Below are 6,926 nucleotides of genomic sequence, written 5' to 3' on the forward strand. Positions count from 1 at the left end.
AAAATATTTCAGAGAGAAACTAAAAAGAGATGTACGTAGGAGTCTCCTTTGAATATTGACTTTACTGGTCTGTCAGTGTTTGGCTGTGCAAACTATAAAGAGTAAGCTATGGGGCCCAATGTATATACGATGACTGATTAGATCAATCAACATATATATACGATGCATATATATATATCAATATATATACATATATATATAATAATAATATTAGGGATAAAAATCCAAATTTACAGGTAAAAACTCAATTAAATTCAATTTATCAAAAATTAAAATTAAATTAAGTTTCACAGTATAAAATATATAAATATATAGTTTTAGAGAAAAGAACCAAAGTTCATGAACTCATCCATGAAAATCCACAGTCACATATAGAAAAGATTAATAAGTAAATGCACGATAAGTATAATATAATACAAAGTAAATATCATAATGTAGTCGTTTTATTATCATTATCTTATGAAATATATATATATATCAATGTATAAACGATGACTATTAGATCAATCAATAATCCCCACCAGTGACTAAATCTTTGGTGACGCACAAGCACTATGTATACACACCACCAATCAATATATACGATCACATACACTGAGGACTTGTGCTTCATAAAATGTAGAATCAAATAGCAATTTGAAAACCTGTCATTCCTTAAGCCATCGTAGCTCAGCGGTTAGCACACTGGTCTTTTTTCAACCATTGGTTCTGAGTTCAGTTCTTTCTGGTGGCTTACGATGGTTTTTCGCATTTTTGAGTTTCTGATGAATTGAAAAAAACGTCACCTGTTCAGATGTGAACCATTTCAAAAGTTACAGAAATATTTTTCTTTCTTAAGACAACAGAATCTTATGTAAATGAAATATATCTTGCAATCGAGATTTTGACCTAAGAACACTCAAAATGTTACAGGAATCAGAGCTACAGAAAGGAGTGTCTCTATTGTGAGTGAGTTGCAACGGTTTTCTATTCTTGGCTCTCTCAGACTGTCTCAGAAATATTTCTGCATATTTCTTCCAGTTTCCCAAAATTCTTGCTGTTCACACAAATCCCAATCAAATTCTTTCTTGAACTTAAGAAATGCCAAGACAGTAGGCAGGTAGTTTCTTCTTCTTCTTCTTCTTCTTCTTCTTCTTCTTCTTCTTCTTCTTCTTCTTCTTCTTCTTCTTCTCCTCCTCCTCCTCCTCCTCCTCCTCCTCTTTCAAAGGCCCAGGACCTACATGGCTATTGATCTCTTCTCATGGAACCTAGAGTGTCTTTTTGCTTCCAAACTTAGCCATTTTACAATTAATACAGTTCAATATTGTTATAGTTGGCGTTACCATTTAAAGAATTTCCCTTCACACATCTTTCACAGAATCTTATAAAAACAGAAATATTCAACCATTCCAACTTTACCAAATATTGTTGTTCACAAACCAGACACACCCATTGTTTCATGGCTTTCTTTGAGATAAAGATTTAAATAGAAATATAAAAAGAAACTAATCAACTAAGTCTCCATAGCTCAGTGGTTAGAGCACTGGTCTTGTAAACCAGGGGTCGTGAGTTCAATTCTCACTGGGGGCTTCGATTATATATTTTATGTTTTTTTTTTTAAAGTTACTTGATGATAAACTTAAAATACAAGTTTCCTGTGACTGAAACTTTTCTGTTATTCTAAATACTGTATTTATTGGATTTCCTGATGTGAATAAAACATTGTTCAATTAGTTTCGCTGGCTGTAAATAGTTATCACATGGAAGTTGATATAACTGCTGGTGTTATTCAACATTGCCAGTAGTGGTAGCAATGTTGAATAACCGAGTGTCAACAAAACCTCAACTGCATAATAAATATACGTAGATATTAATATAGATTTATATATTGTCACAGCAGAGATTAGAGTATTGGTTTGTGAATTAAGATTTGTGAGTTCAAATTTTAGGAAGGTTTAGTTCAAATTTTTGATATCAGTTTAAGGTTGTAGTTGCCGTGGATGTGTTCAACATTCTTTCTTATGATCCACATCTTGTGGTCCTAGTGTAGAACATGCAGTAGGTACCGTATTAAGATATAATTCATCATTATATACAGTGGTGTAAATATGACCACTAGTAGAGGCACGTAAATTAGTGGTTAGGGTGTCAGTACCATGATCATAAGATTGTGGTTTCGATTCCTGGATCGGGCGATGCGTTGTGTTCTTGAACAAAACACTTCATTTCACATTGCTCCAGTCCACACAGCTGGCAAAAATGAGTTTAGCCAGGAGAGGGTTGGGCTCCATCAGGCTTTCTCACCCAAGATACGCTGCATGGCTGCTGCGCCCCAACGACTCCCACACCAGGGGGTTAAAAGACTTGTCATTGTCAAATATGACCACTACTTCATTATCTCTTGGTGCAAGGTTCAATATCCACCATGGTGATATAACGCTCATTTTTTTAGGACAAAACGGGTTGAATCTTGGGCCCTAAAGTTTTTAAAATACCTAAAAAATAAGTGATATAAGGGGGTGTGTCTGTGTTGGGTGCGAACAGCATGGATTGGAGAAAATTTGAAGGGATCAGTAAAAATATTTCAGAGAGAAACTACATAGATATGTGAGTAGGAGTTTTCTTTAAATATTGGCTTTTTCTGGTCTGTCGATATTAAGCTGTGTAAAGTATAAAGTAAGCTATGGCCCCTAATGTATATATAGAACTTACAGGTCAATACTATTAGACGAGTCAGTAACCCCACCACCACTGCTGACGAAATATTTGGTGACACACAAACGCTATATATATGCCTCATCAATCAATATATACAAACGGATAAAACAGCAAGCTGGCAGAATCGTTAGCACACCAGTTAAAATTCTTAGCGGCATTTCGTCCGTTTTTACTTTCTGAGATCAAACTCTGCCGAGGTTCACTTTGCCTTTCATCTTCTCGGAGTTGATAAAATAATTACCGGTTGAATACTGGGTTCGATGTAGTCGACGTACTCCCCTACCTCCAAATTGCTGGCCTTGTGCCAAAATTTGAAACCAATATGAAACAAACTGGAGTCGATGTAATCGACTAGTCCACTCCCCCAAAATCTGAAGGCCTTGTGCCTTCAGAATATATATATATATATATATATATATATATATATATATATATATATATATATATATATATATATATATATATATATATATATATATATATATATATATATATATATATATATATATATATATATATATATATATATATATATATATATATATATATATATATATATATATATATATATATATATATATATATATATATATATATATATATATATATATATATACACATAGGACGGCGAGCTGGCAGAATATATATATATATACATAGGACGGCGAGCTGGCGAAATATATATATATATATATATATATGCCATACACGGTGAAGTTTTGTGCTTTGAAAAACGTAGAATTAAATAACTTGTTTTAACTCTCTAAGCGAGAGATATACAGTAACAGTACCGAATAGTAAAGTTTATTTGCCAAAATAATGTGGCAGTCTTATACAAGGGCGCTCAGGGATTTAAAACAAATTGTTTTTCTCTATACGAGGTCTGCGACTGTGTGTCGCTTAAAAATATCTAGTATTTGCAAGTGGAAGGCGGTTTCATCACTAGCTTGTGATTTTCTCACACGGAGGACGGGTAACTACACAGAAACCTAGGTCTATGAGTATCACGTAAGGCTAGAGATGGGAACGATGACCTCCCTTGCATATACTATACCGGCACAAATTATGTGCCGGTAGCCAATTGGAAGGGATATTTTCCTGGGGCTAAATAACAGTAACATCGTCCTTGTATAGGACTGCTACTAGAATTAAACAGTAATTTGAAAAAAAGAGTCGTTCTGTAGTTCGTCGTAGCTCACTGATTAGAAAACTGTTTCTGTAAGCCATGGGTCTAGTGTTCAATTCACTCTGGTGGCTTATGGCTAGCTAATTTTTTCCGTTTTTGATAAATTGACTGAAACGTCAATCTTTTAGTTGTGAACTATTTCTGGAGCTTGCTTTTTTTTTTTTTTGACATCAAAGTCTTGTTTAAATTAAATATCACTTGCTGTTAAGATTTTGACTTCCGAACAATCAAATTTTCACAGAAATCATTGCTACACGAAGATCGTGTTTCTATTGTGAGTGAGTAGCAAGGGTTTTCGATACTTGATTCTCTCGGATTCTCTCAGAAATATTTCTGCATATTTCTTCCAATTTCTCCAATCCTTGCAGTTCACACACAACACAGACATATCTTGCACCAATGTTATCTGTAATAGTTTGTAGGTAAGCCATTTCGCAATCAAATTCTCTTTTCAACTCAAAAAATCCCAAAGCTTTAAGTAGCTTCTTCTTCATTGGATCTGTTATTATTCTTCAAAGACACAGGATTTACACGACTGTTCTCCTCTTCCCTTGGAAACCATTCTGGTCGGATCTCAACTTTTTGTTTCCAAACTTTCGCCTTTCACAGTAAATACACTTCAACATGTTTACACAAAATCTTTTAGAAATATAAATATTTAACCATTCCAACTCGCCAAATATTGTTGTTCACAAAAAATAGACACGCCCTTTATTTCATAGCTTTCTCTGTTATGAAATTAGATTTATATAGAAATATAAAAGAAAATTGAGTGTCTGAGCCTCCATAGTTCAGTGGTTAGAGCACTGGTCTTGTAAACCAGTGGTCGTGAGTTCAATTCTCACTGGAGGCTTTGATTATGTAATTTTTCTTAATTTGTGATAGCCATTCCAACTTTACCAAATATTGTTGTTCACAAACTAGGCACACACTTTTTCATAGGATTATTTGTCATGAAATTATATTTATATAGAAATAAAAAAAAGAGAGCTAATTGTTTAAGCCTCCCTAGCTCAGTGGTTAGAGCACTGGTCTTGTACACCAGTGGTCGTGAGTTCAATTCTCACTGAGGGCTATGTTTATGTTCTTTTCTTAATTCATATCTTAAAATGATTTATTAGTATGTTGTAATTGCAGACCATTGCAGTTACTTAAAATTCTTGTGACGTAAAAGAAAGTATTGTTCGTTCCATTTTTATTATTGTAAATCGGTATCGTAAGGAAATTCCATATCGACCCGTGTTGCTTAATACTGTCTGTAGTGGTAGCAATGTTGAATAACCGAGTGTTTTACAAAAGCTCAAATGCATAATAAAGATATATAAATATACATTTATATACTGCCATAACAGAGGTTAGAGTATTGCTTTGTAAATTCAGTTCCCTCGTATATATAAATTTAGATTCAAGGTGAATATGGTACTTAAGTTTAGGCACCAGAATTAAGTATGGTATTATCCATACAATTTCAAAATAAGGTGATTAAAATCAAAATAAGCAACAAGGATATCCAAAGTTAATGCAGCTAGCCTATATGGTATGGCTAAGTCAAAATGGTTTTTTGTATTCTACTTTTCTACTTGGAGAGTTTAAATGTAGTTATAAAAATATGTCCTTGTGTTAAAATGTAATTTCAGTAAATTTCTATATCTTTGTGCAGTTGAGGATTGCTCTACATTTTACATTTGATGTAATGTTCACATTGCTTAATTAAATGGAGTCGCATGAAACGATCGTACTGCATTAACTTTGGATATCCTTGTTGCTTATTTTGATATATATGCATAATCATCATATTTTCACAATCGATACACGGAACACGTGGTGAGCTTCTGGACTTCATACAAAGTAGGATTAAACAATAGTTTGAAAGAAAATTTTCAGGCCAGGTCACCATAGCTCAGAGGTTAGAGCACTGGTCTTGTAAACCAGGGGTCGTGAGTTCGATTCTCACTGGTGGCTTAAAGATATTATTGTTTTTTTTTTGCCATTCAACTTTCTAATTAATAGCCAACATAAAGGTGTTGGGTAATGCAGAGCAATCTGCTAGATGTTTTGAGTTCAATCCCAGGCAAGGCACAAAGGAAATTCACAAAAGATAAAATAAAGATAAAAAAAAAAGAGCGAAAAGAACTGGAAGTGGAATGGGAACGGTGTACCCTCGTGGATGAAATAAAGTGTTAGGTTCCAAATTCTGATACAAGAACTGAGATCAACACAAGACACCTGAAGAAGTCTGGAAAACACACCAGCCGAAACGCAGTGCTAGCAACAATCAAGTTTGGAACTCCAGTCTGAATAATGCAAACAGTGTACATTTAAAAGTTGACTTCGCTGTGGATGTAAAATGATTTTATAAGTTTGGATTTTTGCCTTATGGACGTATGAAAACCTTAATCATTGTAAATCGCCAACAGACCAGGTGTAGTTACATGCGTAAAGTTATATGTTTACATATAGATACACATACACGCACACACAAACACACACACACACACACACACACACACACACCATATATATACAAGATTGATATCTAATTGATCAATATTACTAGATCAATCAATGATCCTCGCAACTGCTTAAATCTGTGATTATGCACAATCATTATATCCTCATAATCGATACACATAACACGTGGTTAACTTCTGGACTTCATACAAAATAGAATTAAATTATAGTTTGAAGCGTTTTAGGCTAACCAAGCCACCATAGCTCAGAGGTTAGAGCACTGGTCTTGTAAACCAGAGGGCGTGAGTTCAATTCTCTCTGGTGGCTTAATTATTTTCTTTTGTTTTTTTTTTTGCAATTCAACTAGCTAATTGACAGCGTAGTGGATAAAGGAGTTGGTTAATGCTGGGTAATCTCCTAGAGGTTCTGAGTTCAGTCCCAGGCTAGGTACCAAGGTAGTTCACAAGAAAAGTTAACGGAAGGAGAAAAAAAGAAATATTATGGGACACAGAAAATGGAATGCGTACAGTGTATTATCGTGGATGAAATAAAGTGTTAGATTCGAAATTCTGATACAACAATCAAGATCAGC

The 6,926-nt window shown here is 34.1% G+C and overlaps 5 non-coding genes across 5 annotated transcripts; all 5 read left to right on the top strand.

The window, feature by feature from the left end:
* Window positions 1-1,496: 1,496 nt before the first annotated feature.
* Window positions 1,497-1,569, top strand: Trnat-ugu (transfer RNA threonine (anticodon UGU)). Its single transcript has one exon. It is a non-coding gene; the product is annotated as a tRNA-Thr (tRNA).
* Window positions 1,570-4,663: 3,094 nt separating this feature from the next.
* On the top strand, window positions 4,664-4,736 carry Trnat-ugu (transfer RNA threonine (anticodon UGU)). The gene has a single exon. It is a non-coding gene; the product is annotated as a tRNA-Thr (tRNA).
* A 149-nt stretch (window positions 4,737-4,885) lies between these two features.
* Trnat-ugu (transfer RNA threonine (anticodon UGU)) lies at window positions 4,886-4,958 on the top strand. The gene has a single exon. It is a non-coding gene; the product is annotated as a tRNA-Thr (tRNA).
* An 814-nt stretch (window positions 4,959-5,772) lies between these two features.
* Window positions 5,773-5,845, top strand: Trnat-ugu (transfer RNA threonine (anticodon UGU)). The gene has a single exon. It is a non-coding gene; the product is annotated as a tRNA-Thr (tRNA).
* A 743-nt stretch (window positions 5,846-6,588) lies between these two features.
* On the top strand, window positions 6,589-6,661 carry Trnat-ugu (transfer RNA threonine (anticodon UGU)). The gene has a single exon. It is a non-coding gene; the product is annotated as a tRNA-Thr (tRNA).
* The last annotated feature ends 265 nt before the right edge of the window (window positions 6,662-6,926 follow it).

The sequence above is a fragment of the Octopus bimaculoides genome, chromosome 26, assembly GCF_046866305.1.
Source record: "Octopus bimaculoides isolate indiv1 chromosome 26, ASM4686630v1, whole genome shotgun sequence".
Lineage (NCBI taxonomy): Eukaryota > Metazoa > Mollusca > Cephalopoda > Octopoda > Octopodidae > Octopus > Octopus bimaculoides.